We start from the raw sequence: 14,153 nt of genomic DNA, 5'->3' as shown, positions 1-14,153 counted from the left end.
AGCCCCCCGCTTCCCTCTGCGCCAGTTCTGAGGCCGAGTCCGCGCTAGACGCTTGTGCAGCCAGAGGCCGAGCAGGGCGTGAAGCGGGGTGACCCCGCCTACTGCGGTCGTGCTTGGAGGCCCTAGTGTAGACGCTCCCAACGCTGCGGTTTTGCGGGCGGGGGGGGGGTCGCTCGCTTTACCCTACGGCCAGACAGCGCAGCGCGGCTGTGAAGGCCGCGTCCCTCCCGGGAGCCCTGGCCCCTACAGGGCGCTGGGGGGCGAGGGGGCGCAAAGCCAGAGGGCGGCGTCGTTCCCTGCCGCCAGGGCTGCTGGGACCACTGTGGGGCGGGGTGGGGGCTGCCAGGCCCCCGTTGGCACGGCGCGGACAGGCAGCGCTGTGGCCACCCCGCCGGGGGGGGGTCCTGGCCGCCCCGCACTGCGCCGACCCCAGCACCCGCCTCCTGCCGCCAGCGCCCCTGCGGAGGGCGGCGAGTCGGGCCTCGGGCGGCTGCTGCCCGGCGCCCGCGCGTTTCAGTCAGGCGCGGCGGAAACACCACCGTGACAAAAGCTGAAGGACCCCCTCCTCCTCCCGGCTATCAAGTGCGCCTGCGCGGGCCCTGACCGGGGCGGGGGAACGCGCCTGCGCCAGGGCGCAGCCGGCGTCGCGCTTGGCGGTGAGAGCGCATGCGCAGAGGTGCCTGGCGGCGGCGGCGGCCTGGCGCAGCCACCACAGCGGGAGCGGCGAGCGGCGGGGGCGAGCGGCGGCGCCATGAGGCCCGGGCAGGGACACCGAGAGTAAGTGCGGGCGGGGGCCGTGTGGGGCCGGGGGCCGGAGCCGCGCGCGCTGGTGCCCACCGGGCGGCGCGGGGCTCTCGGGGCCCGTGTGACGCGCAGCGCGGCCCCCGGCACGGGCGGGGGGGCCCGGGCCTGTAACGCCCCCTGGCTGTTCCGTGCTGGCGGGAGGCGGAAACTCGGCCCTGGGCGAGAGAAACGCGCCGGTCGGGCGGGCCTCCCGCATAGCCGCCGCTCGGCCCTGCCCTGCGCTGCCGGCGGGGCTCGGGGGACTGGGGCGGGCCTGCCGGGGCTCCGGCCTGAGCAGGGCCTTTGGGAGGCGCCCGGACCGAGCCCCGGGCTGCGGTCCCGTGGCCTGGCTTCCTGTGGCCGCTTTGCCCGTCCCCGCTCAGCCCCGGCCGCGCTTTTCTCTTCGCCGCTCCGCTCGGGCCGCTGGCCTGGCCGAGGGGGGGGCGGGAAGGAGGCGTCGCGTTTCCCTGGGTAGCCTGGGCAGCCGCTGGCGCCTCTTCACGCTGGCAAGCCCCAAAAACTCTCTTCGAAACCAGTTCGGCTGGAATAGTGTTTACACGGGGTTCCCTATCCCGGGTACAATGCCAGGGTGGCGGGAACGGTAATGAAAAACAGAGATCGTTGTTCCACGTCATTTAGAGAGAGTTGATAAAACGTGACTCGCCCAAAGTGGCCTATTGTCTCATCGGTCTCTGGATTAAGACACCGCATCAGTGACCAGAAATATAACGATTCTTTGCTTGACAAAAAGGCTGTCCTTTCCCCTCAGATATGAACCTAGCCATGGTGAGCTTGCCTTTGTCACCTTAGGTAGACCCCTGCCACATGCTCTTTCTGGAACTGACCATAAAGACCACCTAGAAGATTCGGCTTGTTCAGAATCCAGTGTCCCACTTCTAGGCAGGACAAACAGGCGAAGGCTCCATTGTCTATGACAGCTGCTAAGTCAATTCTAGGTTTAATTTAATGTCCTGTCCATTATCTAGAATCCTAATTGAAGTGTGATCTATGTCAGTGACCACCAGTGTTTTCATCTGAGTCACAGCTGTGATTACCAGGGATATTTTATTTATTAGGCACCAATGTGAAACTTGTCACAGCCAAGGCATTCTCAATCTAGAACCTTAGCTGTGGAATTTGCTACTTATAGAGATTTGGGTGAAAGTTTTGCTTCCTTCAAAGCACAATGCAAAACACCTCTTTATTCTGATTTTCCTCTAATTATGTGGGTGAGTTTCCCCAGTATAATTTCATGGATTATATTGTCAGAGGATCGAAGGGAGAATCTTGGTCCTACCCACCCCTTGGTAAGAAACTGTATTTCCCAATTATGTGATTGATGTTTTAGAAGTGTGTAATAATTTTGGAACAAGGGAACAGGCTCAGCTGATCCTTTTTTAAAGAGACAAAGTCAGAAAAATCCAAGACAAGATATTTTCAGAAAGAAAATGGCTTCTTGGACAGGTCCAAGACACACGTACCCTTTTCAGGTACTGAATACAATAGGCTAGCTCTGGTTCTTTCCTACCAGAGACTATCTGTCTTTGGGGAACTAGTCCCAGATTCTTTCAGGAAGAGAGAGGTCAATTCTTTTTTTGAAAGGCCAAGAAAGGGGAGGACCTTCATGAGCCTTTTTATGAGCTGCACGCACACATTTGAGTCCTTACAGAGAAAGAGAGAGGGTGGTTTTGAACCACTTTTACTAACTCTAAAATGTCCTTATGACAAGGAATGTGATGTTAGATTTGCTCTAACATATCAGCACTGTAATAATAAATTACTCTTGTTGGATTTGGAACAGGAAGGGGAATACATAGTTAATTATCATTCAACAGTGCTAATGTACATTTATTCCTGATATAGCATGTAAGTGGTTTGTGATATTTTTCTGATGTTGTAATGCAGAAATATGAGTCACAAAGGCTCATATTAATCAAGATTTTGTAAATTCTTTCCTTTTGGCAAATTTTGAAGCTTCCTGGCAGGAAAAGTATGTACAATAAATACCAAACCATAATGAAAATCATTCGCATTGCAGAGGTTTACTTGTCTGTTTCCAGCCCACTCAGCAAGTTAACTATTTCACTGCCTTTGGGTAGGCAATACATGATTTTCCAGAGCAGGACCTGAATGGCTTTATAGGTATATGTGGTATGCTTTCCTGTTGGCTCTGCTTTAAATTACTGCATATGCCTGTTAAAATAAATTGTGAATATGGGCCTGTGCATGGACCTGCTACACCAGGGGTTTAATAACAATAGTTTATTGTTCACGTGTATTAAGATGACATAAATTATTTTCTTTGATTCGCCACTGAAGCCTCATGGAAGACTGTTAAGTTTCTAAATAAATATTTTTCTGCTGAAGTACTCTTTCCTCTGATTATAAAAACACAGGTTCTCTTAATAGTTAATTGCTCCTGCAGCTGTTTCCCCAAATGAAGTTGGATTCCTCTGTGATGTCATTTCCACAAGAGCCAATGTGATGTCACTGTAATAGGGTAAATCTTATTAGGTGTATTGGGCTTGATAGTTTCCCGGTATGCAATAGGAAGAAAACATCTTCTAGTTCTAGAATTGCTGGGTAAAATTCCATGGCCTTTGTTATGCAGGAGGTCAGAGTAGATCATCATAGTGGGCCCTTCTTTCCTTAAAATCTATGAATCTGTATGTTTCTGATCAGACATTTTATTTTTCTGAAAGAAATTGTACTCTGTCAGTCCAAGGCTCATAACTTCAGGTGAGCAATAAGCAACAGGAACAGAGTTCTTAAAAAGTAAATATTCTGTTCTTATGAAAATTCAGTGTGGTAGTAAATCTGGGGAAGTATAAAAAATATAATATGAAGTGTATTTTTACTCGAATAGATTTCATTGTAGTATCAGAGGGTCCATTGAAAGAGAAGAACAAATGAATGTTGGAGGGCAGAGAGGAAGACAGACTTCCTTTAGTGGGGCAGTTGGAGAATTAACTGTCCTGAAGTAACATTCATATTTTTGAGGAGAGGAAGATTCAGCCAAAAGTGATTAAGGGTCGGGACAGATCGGGAGATTGAGATAAGGGAGATAAGACTTTCAGCAAGAAATGGACCTACATATTTTTTTTTTTGCTTTAACAATGACCTCTTTGGGACCCCTGTAAATGGATCTACACCACAGTCCTCATAATAGAAATTAAATACGTCTAGCCTGAGATGGAGAGGCTAAAGAGCTGGCTTCTCTCAGGGAAAGACTGACCTGACAAGAGGCGGAGAAAGCAAGAGCTGGGGGAGCATTAGATGAATGGACTTCCAATTTATGAGCCGACTCGAAAGAATGCTATGAAAAATTGAAAATACGTGAAGAAACTGCACTGAATTATACTGAAGTCCTTACACATTCTTTTCTCTTCTGACTCAGTGTGGATCATTGAAACAAGAAATGAGCAAAAATAGACAAATCTAAAGAACGACATAGGAGAGATTATTGCTGGAAGATGTTGGCGGCATCTCAGTTCTTTTACTCTTCATATAAATTGTTTGCTGTGTACATGGATTTTGAAGTGTAAAAAATTCTATTTTATGCTGAGATAAGACTATGCACACTGCCTGAAGATACTTACAGGAAACTGTACCGCTTTAATGCTGACATTAAATAATGGCCCTGCTTTTGATGCTCTATCCATCATGTTGTGAATTTTCTCAGTGGAGTAAACAACATACCTCTGGCAAAGTAAATAGTATTTTGCATAAGGGCATGGTGTGGGTTCCCCCTTCCCTCCATATTCCAAACAGATCCACAGTGCTTCATCTGTAGAACAGTTTGCCAAAAGTGTCTCTGCTAATCACATTTGAGGTTGATAAATGCCCACTTACAAATGTTTTTCTCTAGCTGCATATGTTTTCTATAATTGTAAGGCAAGCATCTAATTTAAATTTTATTTATGTTTAAAGTTCTCCTCTGGTAGATACCTATTTACCTACATTTGCATTGGGGACTGTTGCTGAGGGAGAGGTTCAAGAGGCAAAATTAGGTTCTTTCAGACCATGAAGTATCTGCATTTTTCAGAAATGTATCCTGCTGTGAAATCTGCACATGCCTTAGCATGTCTGCTCTTCCGTATTCACATTCATGACTGCATGGGGGATTTAAGGTCTGCAATATGTTCCTCTTTACTGAGTACTGTGTTTTTCTGTGTCTCTGCTTTTTCTGTTCTCATCAACTTCTTCTCCACTCTTGACTTCTGCTCATTTTTGGCCAGTGCATGAGGGTGCAAGAGCAAATGGCTCCAGCACCCCGACACCCACCAACTAATCCACACAACCAAGATGTTCTGCATTCTCCATAAATTGCTTTGTCTCTCTTAGTGGATGGACCATAGATGATTTAATTGGGGATTGGTCCTGCTTTGAGCAGGGGGGTGGACTAGATGACCTCCTGAGGTCCCTTCCAACCCTGATATTTTATGATTCTATGACCAACTCTAATAGTGAGAGAAATAACTAATTTAACAGGTTGGCAAATTCATAGATTCCAAGGCCAGACAGACTGTTGCGATCATTTAGTCTGACCTCCTGGATAATACAGGCCATAAACTTTCCCAAAGTAAAAATGTAAGGATGCAAAATGGACTCTTGGGGGCCTTCTTGTGTTTCCTGCCTGACTCAAGTTACTCCAAGGACCACCCAGTCCACATGCTGGGCTTTATGGAACTTCCAAAAATGCAACTGAGAACATATCCCAAAGTCTTGTCTGCCAAGTGAAGGATTAGTGATCAAGTGGCCGGGGTTATGAGATAAATGCTTAAAGTGCATATTTTTTCCACACATGATGGTAGTATCTGGTGTAATTGAACACTTATATAGGGCCACGTTGTGATATATTTATCCCATTAAATAGTACCTGAGTTTATAAATAGTCCAGTTGACTTTCCTGGGATTACTCATGATGTAATATGAATAAAGGTTTCACAATCTCCCCTACAGTGCCTTTCATCTTCAGAGCACTTCACAAGTATTTTAAACTTTTTTCACACTGTAAATTGATGGGGGTTAATACTCGCAAATTGTATTGGGGGCAGGGGAGGCATGGTGTAATATTCCTATTTCCCAGTGGTATTTTTAACTTTCCCCGTAATAGTTTCTAAGCCTAGCAATCTGTATGTGGGAGTATACAGTGTGTATATATATATTTTAATGGCATGTTGTTTGAGTGGAGTTTGGGTAACATTCTTCATAAGAAAGATAACCTCTTCCAAAAGAGTCTTATTGCTATTCTAAATACTGACCTATGCTAGTGAGACTATTTCTAACAGTTATGCTTGCCTGGCACCACATGAATTTGGATATGACAGATTAATGTGTTCTTCAGCTCAGTCTATGTGAAAGCTAAATCTTCATACCACTTTCCTTTTCAAAAGCTTTGTGGTATTTGGTGTTAGTAACGATGCTTTTTGAAACATACATCTTTTAAAAACTAGTGAGGTGCAGAGGATCCAATACTTACTGCTACAGCTCACTCACGAAAGCTCATGCTCAAATAAATTGGTTAGTCTCTAAGGTGCCACAAGTACTCCTTTTCTTTTTGCGAATACAGACTAACACGGCTGTTACTCTGAAAAAAATAGATATCCTGGTTTGTGGAATAACTCCTGAAGGGCACAGTTTAATTAGTTAAGGTCTGCTTTTGACATAGAATAAGTCTTGCTTGGATAGCTTTATCTATTTTTGAGGGGGAGTGGGCAGGAGAGATTTTCAGTACAATATTCTAAATTGGAATGGTCTACTGTGGTTGACCCAAATTAAGATAGAATAGCTTCTGTAAAATTTGAAGAACCGTGCTGTGCTTTTTGAATATAGAACAATGAAATTTTAAGTGCATCCACATACATTATATAAATAACTAAACTAATCAAAACACCTAAATAGATTAGTAGATGGATCTACTCTAGGGCAGTTTATTAGAAAATTGTATTTACTCTAAATGTAACACTAGAAATTCTAATCTTGGACATAGTTTTAGGTAGGATTTTATTAAGCATTTTCCTATTCTTATTAATAGAATTGTATGTGTTAGATTGTCTTCAGGGAGTGAAACAAATCTTCAGCGTCATTAAGTCTGCAGTGTAAGTAAAAATTGAAATTATATTGGCTTTCAAACTCTTATTTTGTCACAATGGCTAAAATAGTAGCATTACAAAGAAAAAGGTTAACCATTAAAGTTTTTTATTTTTTTAAAACCAGTAAGTCAAAAAATGATCTGCCAAGTGATACGTTGCTGACGTATCTAGTACAGGCAGCCCAATTACGATTCTGTATATTGTTTCCAGTAGGATTCTGATTGTTTCTAATTTTGGAACTATGTGAGAGCAAGTGGAAGTAGGTGAAGTGATGTGCTTTGCTATTCATAGTGAGTCCAGTATCAATTTTTTTTTTTTTTTTTTTCCCCTGGAATCTTACTTCTCATGTAACCTGTAATGTGGTGTTCTGAGAACAGGTAAACAAACTACTTTGGTGTTCTCCTTTTTCTTTGTTTCACTGCTAAAATAATAACCAAGTTCAACTTCCCACAAATAATCTCTTGTGTGGTGGGCCTGGGGTTCCTGGCAGAATAAAATGACTAATCTCTAGAGGTACAGTGAATGAAAAGCTCATTGTTTTCATGTATTTTCATCTGTTTTCATCAGAGAGCATATTTGTCTTTTCCGTGTTCAGTAATGGATTTTTTTCATTCTCTGCTACCATTGTATAACAACATGACTTGCTGTCTCATGCCATCCATATTTTTGCTTGCACACTCAAAACTTTGAGCATGCATTTGAGATTACTTATATACTGCAGTCTTATCCTTTATGGATATTGTGTTCTCTGTCCATCCCTGAATGCACAGCATACAGCACTTTCCCAAAGACTATTTATAATCCAGCGTTAACTTGAATCTTGGTCTTAAAATAAAGATAAGCCATAGTCTTATTAAATAGAAATTACTGTGGAATGAAAAGAGCATCATATGAGTTTAAAAGTGAGTTAGTGCTACTGTTCTCTGAGGTAAATTTCCACCACTTGCACTCTGTGGCAAATATGCAGTGGAACAACATACATTCTTAGCATCTGGAAAGGACAGTCCTTTGTAATTACCCAATCACTTTTCCATTCAGCCAGGTCAATGGTTTTAAAACGTCCATTTGCTCTGTCATTGTTTCTCTTGGTACCAGTCTCTTAAATTGCACCAATCTTAAGGTGCCTTCTTTTCTCTGTTTTATGTCTATAATAATCAGAAGATACACTGAATGTAATCTCCACTAACTGATGAAAAAATATGTTTAGAACCATCTGAGAGCCTAATGTTGGCTTTATGTTGGTTATAATTGTCTTCCTTCTTTATGGTTGTATTTGCTCACCCTCTGTGTGCCTCCTCTCCCCCCACAATTCTGTGAGATAATAGAATTGCATGGAAACTAAGTCCTCCAGTGCTTTTTGAGAAGAGTGCCATTTTAAATACAAGTAGAAGGTGTTGGCTTCAGTGCTGAGAGGATTTTGGTTGTTTGTTTAAGTCTGCCAAATAGTTCACAATTCAGAGGTTTACTCTTATTTATTTAGTTTTTATCTTCAACTACTGGAAATTCTTCCAGGATGCTGGCTTTCATTTTTTTCATCTGTACATTGTTGATGATGTGCTCTTACTAGAGCTCTTAATTCATATCTCCTTTAACATTAAATTCCCCACAGCTGTGAGCACTTGTAAACCAATACCTATGAATACCAACCACGTGAAAAGGCCAAAGCAGGCTAACAAAAGTATCTCTAACCAATTCTCCATGTTCTTTCTGTTCATACCACTTCTGTTTTCCCCCTCCCGTAAAGGCTTCAAGTGTTTGGATTTAGAAATGACTTAGGAACAGGTCACTTTGAAAGCATTTTTTAAAGGAATTGTAGATACTTACTCCCATTCAGTTCTGAAATCCTTCTGCTCTGGTCTATAGCTTCTCAGTTGCAAGATTTCATTTTGTTCTTATAAGATTTCTCCCAGTATTCTCTAGGAATCCAGTTTTCCACCCAAGGCTAGAGAAATATTTGGGAAATCTTTTATACCTGTTCTAATTATCCCTTGTTTCTGCGCATTTGCTCGGTGATGCTTTTGATGGTTAAGATTTGTTATGACTTCTAATTTATTACATTAAAGTATTTCCAATTACATAGGATTTAAATTTGGGATTAAACCTTAGTAGTGCTTGTTTTAATATTTTGGAACTGTAATAAACTTTAAAAATGAGTATGATTAGTAAATAGAATATTTTGGTGTATATTCCCACATATATGGATGGCATCAATCTTCAACATGTTACCTTAATAGCATAAACTGTCTTCCCACATACATGCTAACAATGAGTAAAGTTGCACACTAAAAGAATGAAAGCCTGAGGAATTTTAAGTGCCATGTATAATATAAATTAAAATCATTCAACCAAATTAAAAGCAGTGGAGGAAAGTACTGTAGCATTCTTAATACTACCATCTAGTGTGTGAGAGAGAAATTGCATCCAGTTATTAAACTCCATTCTTTTAACATGGTCCAATTTGGCAACGTATCTTTTCATCGGTAGGTTTTTTTTCCCTCCCTTGATGTTCCAGAATTGTCTGACATCCCAGGATTAATGAAGATTAAGGCTTCAAGTGCCTGCATCTTGGTGGTTTATTTGTGACATTTGTAAAATGGCTGTGCACCATGTTTAAGAAAAATTGCCTTTCATATGAAGGGTTTATATTCTGCTTGAATGTGTTCTGCTCTGTTTACTTGTCATTTTGCGCTAGCTTGTGAACCATCTGATTTATGAATAACTTATTGTTGTTGAAATAAAATTAAAGTAGCTGTTGCAGTTATTTAAAAGGCAATTAAATTTGATTTTATTCTGTTGTAGTATCTCCTATGAAAGTGCATAAAACTTGGTGTATGGGTTAAAGTCGTATTAAAAAATGTTTAGTGTCTTAGTTTTTTCCCATAAGCTATGTCTTACACCACTGGGACATGCCAAATAAATGTTCAATTAAAATCTCGTACCATTGAGTTAGATGCTGGAAGTGCAGTGACTATGTAAGAAAATATCGTAGCCATTATGTGATCTTATACACATCCTTAAAACTGACAATCCGTTCTGGGAGATGTAATAGGCTAGGACAAAGGAGTTTCTCCCTGAGTCTTTCAAAAAGTGCTATGAATCTAACTTCTCTGGGAAGGTCACCAGAGATGGGTAAATATACTTTGCTGTGGTGACTGGGTACACAAATGCTCCTAGAACCCTGGACAGTTTATGCAGGAAAACCTTGATCTGTTAGAACTATTGCACAATGATAGAGAACTCAGCTTGTCCTTTAATGGTCTAATAAGGGCATGAACAGAGTGTAATGTTTATCATATCAGAAAATTGTCTGTATGAAGCACTCTGATCTCTTAATTTTGTTAGTACTGAATAGAGTAGAGTGGGTAGAAATGTTCTGGTTACCAGTTAAAATACTACTCTTGACTTTGATTTTTCTTATTGGGAGGAAACTAGCATATCCTTCCCAATTTTGTAGACCATTTAATGAATATATAGCTTCCTGATTTGTTACTGGTATGTTACTGTCATATAGAGAACTTGAGAATTATTTTATTTTTAGAAACACACAAGTTAAAGAAATTAATTTAAAACTTTTGTGTAAAAGTTAAGTATTGGTGCAAGATACGTTTTTATTTAACCTAAATGAGTTTGCACATGTAAGCTTTCAGAGTTAAGTCTGTCAAGAACACTTGGATCTGGAAAAAATGATTTGTAGCTTTGAAGGCCCAGATAAAACTCTGTTTTCTGTACTATGTGCATAAAAATAAGGTAGTAAATATTCCTAAAGGTAATGCATCATATATTTGCTTCAAATTCCAACTGTTGGTTACAGTAGTGTTTTGAAAAACTTAACATATAAAATTAGTTCAACATTTCTCAACAAATATCACGTTTACTTCAAAGAAAATTTAGAATAAATTTTTCCTCCAGCAAACATATCAAGACCAAAATTAAGCAGGAGTAACTTCCCATTATAACAATCACTTACAGTTCAGTGATTAATGCACAGGTATGGAAGTTTGACTATCAGAGTTCAGTTCTCATTCTGTCACTGTCTCACTGTATAGCATTGATCGTGTGAGTTTGGACCTGGTGTAGGTCTCTGCACCTTCTCCACAAATTCAGTGGTAGAGAGGGGAACGCACCCTAATTTCCAGGTTCTGAACTCTGTATTTTGATGTTATGGGAGCTGAAGTACTCAGCCCCTCATGTGACTGTGCAGTTCATCTATTTGTGCTTCTAGTCCTCCAGCTGTACAATATGATCACATCTCATAGGAGTGTTGACAATTATTTCATTAATGTTGGAAGGTGCTATAGAATTGCAGAGCATTGTTGGAGTCCTCAGGTTTTGAGAGAAGATTAGAGCTGATAAAAGTATTTATGGAAGCCTCTTAATGCATCAGTTGTGTTACTATGAAATGCTTTAAGGAAAACTCCAATAATTACACTTTCTAAATATTTACTGAATGACAATGTCAAAGAATTTAAAGCATTTATTTAGGAATGCATTACTGTTCCAGTATCTGTTTAGTGAAACAGGTAGTTGTCTCAATAGGGGACTGCAATTTTAATACTTCCCAGTAGGAGGCCTAATTTGACTTATCAAATTAGGACTGAAAGAGTAGGCTGAACGATTGGAAAGCATTAGCAATAAAAAAAAAAAAATCAGAATTGTTGTAAGGTAACCATTACAAAAATATTTAGTCATCTTCAACAGTTACTTAAAATGTTAAAATTATATAGTATACTTTTTAATCTGGAAACTTTAATAACAAACCAATTTTGTTTTCCTTTGCATCTGTTGATCAAGATGGAAGCTTCTGCTTTGATCACTATATTTTACTATAAATAAGATACATCATTTGGAAATTTTTTCTGTGTGCTTCTTTAGAAGTACCAATCATATTACCCTGTAGTCCATCTTTCAGGCCAGGTCTCCTATTAATGTTAATGAAGTTGAACCTTCAGTCCCTTCCTATGTAGTTCACAAGATCTGAAACACTTGTTGGATGCTTATTTATACATTCTTACGGTTTTTGAAAATGTGAAACAACACAAACTAAAACAAAAACCCCTCTATAAAAAGAAATAGAGTGAAAAATTCACTCCACAGTGCGGGCTCTTGTCCTGTGGAGCTGAGCCCAGATCCTTACTCCAACAGTTGTGACCTATTGGGTTGCACCGCTGCTCAGGATTGGCCTGGATGCCCCTGTCTCATTAAGGGAGAGTCAGCCAGGCCAAACCTAAGCTGTGCCTCGACCTCGTGCTCCAGATCCCAATGCTCAGAGTGGGCACTGGACCCAGCTCTTTGGGGTTGGCTCACTCTGCAACCCCTCCCATCTGTATGGATAAAATGAAGTGTAACAATAAGAATTTCACAGGGCTCTACTTGTTAGCTGGAGGCCTAAACCCTATCACCCATAAGGAGGGATACAGAAGATGAAGGTATGGGGTTCTGAGAGCAAGGACCGGAGCCCAGACCTCTTGTCATCTCTAGTGGCTGGAAGCAGGAAAAGGCTGGGATAGCCACTGAGGGGGTATTCAGGGACCCTGCCTGCAGCTTTCTGCTCAGGTCAGGCTAGTAGTGTGTACCGCCTCACTAAGTTGTTGGAAGGGGAGTCTGCACCCTTCCTCCCAGACCTTCTGAATGCTGCCAAAAAGGAGGGTGTCTGCTACTTTACCATGCTTTTGTGTGTAGGGGGATGAGTGGGAAGGAAGGAAGGGTTTCCACTACTTTTGCCTGCTTCAGGGGAATGGAACAGATCTGTAATCTCCCTTAGTTTGTGTTTTTAAGCCCCTTTCCCCTTGAATAATTCCACAGTGAAGAGCTTTGTAACTGTATTCTTGAGAGCGTGGGCGCCGTCTGCCACGTTCTGCATAGCAGCAATGAAACTGACCCCAGGCGCTGGGCGCGCTGGGCGGTAAAGCTGTGAGTAGTGGCAGCCGCGAAGGTGCTGTCTGGCCACAGACTCAGGAAGACCATCCCAAATCAGTGCGGCTGTGGCTCATGTCCTGAGGGTTAGTTTTACAAGTACAAAGCTTTTATTTTTTTTTTTAAATGATGAAATCTTAAATGCTTCCCAGACTCCTGTTAAGCTCGTCCTAGGCATGAGGGCACTTAGAGCTCGCTTCAAAAAAGACGGGCCCACAACTGAAGGAGTCCGCTTCCGAAGGCCCTTGTCAGCATCCCTGCTGGGCGCCCGGAGGAGCTGGGGCCGGCGTGGGCCCTACGCCGCGGTAGGCGCGGGACTCGCCGCGGCCTGGCCGGGTCGGGGGCAGTTTACGGCGCTGCATCTCGCCGGGCCCGGCTCGCCCCGCCCGGCGCGGCCCGCTCCCTTTGTGCGGCGCAGGCGCGGGCGCGGGCCGGCCGAGCGGGGCGCCGCTGCGGGGCGCGCTGACAAAGGGCCCCGCCCGGGCGGCCCGGCGGGCGGCCGCCATTGGCAGGAGGCCGCCGTCCGTCAGGGCCGGGGCGGGGCCGGTTTCCGGCGCTGCGGGGAGCTGAGTTTGCAAAGAGGATGCAAAGCGCCGAGCCCGGTGCAGCAGCCGCGGCCCCGGCTATGGGGGCTGCCTGCACCGCCTCTCCGAGCAGGGCCCCGGTAAGGCTCCGGCGCCGGGCCCAGGCAAGGAGCGCCCCGGCTCTGCTGCGCACGGCTGGGGTGCAGCGAACAGCCGGGGCGCAGGGTGGGGCGGCGGCCTGCCAGGGCCCCTTTCCTGCGGCGGGTTCCTGTCCGGCTCCAGGTGCGGGGGTGAAACCCAGCCCGCCAGAGAGGGGTGCTGCTGTGCGTGTAGATGGGCTCCGCGCAGACCCCAGCGGGGGCACGTTTCCCAGCGGCGGGGTCGCCACGCAGCGCTTAGCCTAGCCTGCCTTGGGGGAGTCCCTCCCTGGCCACTGCGTTTATGGACTTCCTCTCCTTTTTCTCTTGCAGAAACCCGGTGATTCCTGATTTTCCTTGTCTCTTCCTCCTCCTCCTTTCAGGCAAATAGACTATTTTTTAACATCTGTGAAATGCCTCCTTCCTCCGAACTTAATTTGACCCTATTAATTTTTATCGGAATGATTACTATTAAACCCATTCATTTTTAAACTTTCTTTTCCCGTTCTGTAGAAAGGACTCTTGGCTTTGATTTTCTGGTTTGCATTCTGTACTGTCCAGGTAGTTTTTGCCTGAACCTGGCTCTAGCAAGTGAAGCCGATTGAGGTACTTCACTTCTTGTTTGGGCCTAAGCAACCTTACCTTATCATAACTTTGGAGCTATCCTGTAAGGCCTGGTCTACACTGGGGGGAGATCGACC

The 14,153-nt window shown here is 43.7% G+C and overlaps 1 protein-coding gene across 3 annotated transcripts in view; it reads left to right on the top strand.

Moving 5' to 3' along the window:
* The first annotated feature begins 666 nt into the window (after window positions 1-666).
* The window catches only part of FAM222B (family with sequence similarity 222 member B), a 49,882-nt gene continuing 36,395 nt past the window's right edge, over window positions 667-14,153 (top strand). The window contains exons 1-2 of one of the 3 annotated variants that reach the window (XM_074974610.1): window positions 13,394-13,455; window positions 13,786-13,835. The gene's annotated coding sequence lies outside the window, so the exon portion shown is untranslated. Of the gene's footprint in view, window positions 778-13,340; window positions 13,456-13,785; window positions 13,836-14,153 lie in introns of those variants that run through there. The other 2 variants (XM_074974608.1, XM_074974609.1) reach the window with 2 other exon arrangements.

Source organism: Natator depressus, chromosome 17 (assembly GCF_965152275.1).
Source record: "Natator depressus isolate rNatDep1 chromosome 17, rNatDep2.hap1, whole genome shotgun sequence".
NCBI classification, from domain to species: Eukaryota; Metazoa; Chordata; order Testudines; family Cheloniidae; genus Natator; species Natator depressus.
The sequence above is the reverse complement of the archived record's forward strand: the minus strand, read 5'-3'. Positions and strand labels throughout refer to the sequence as shown.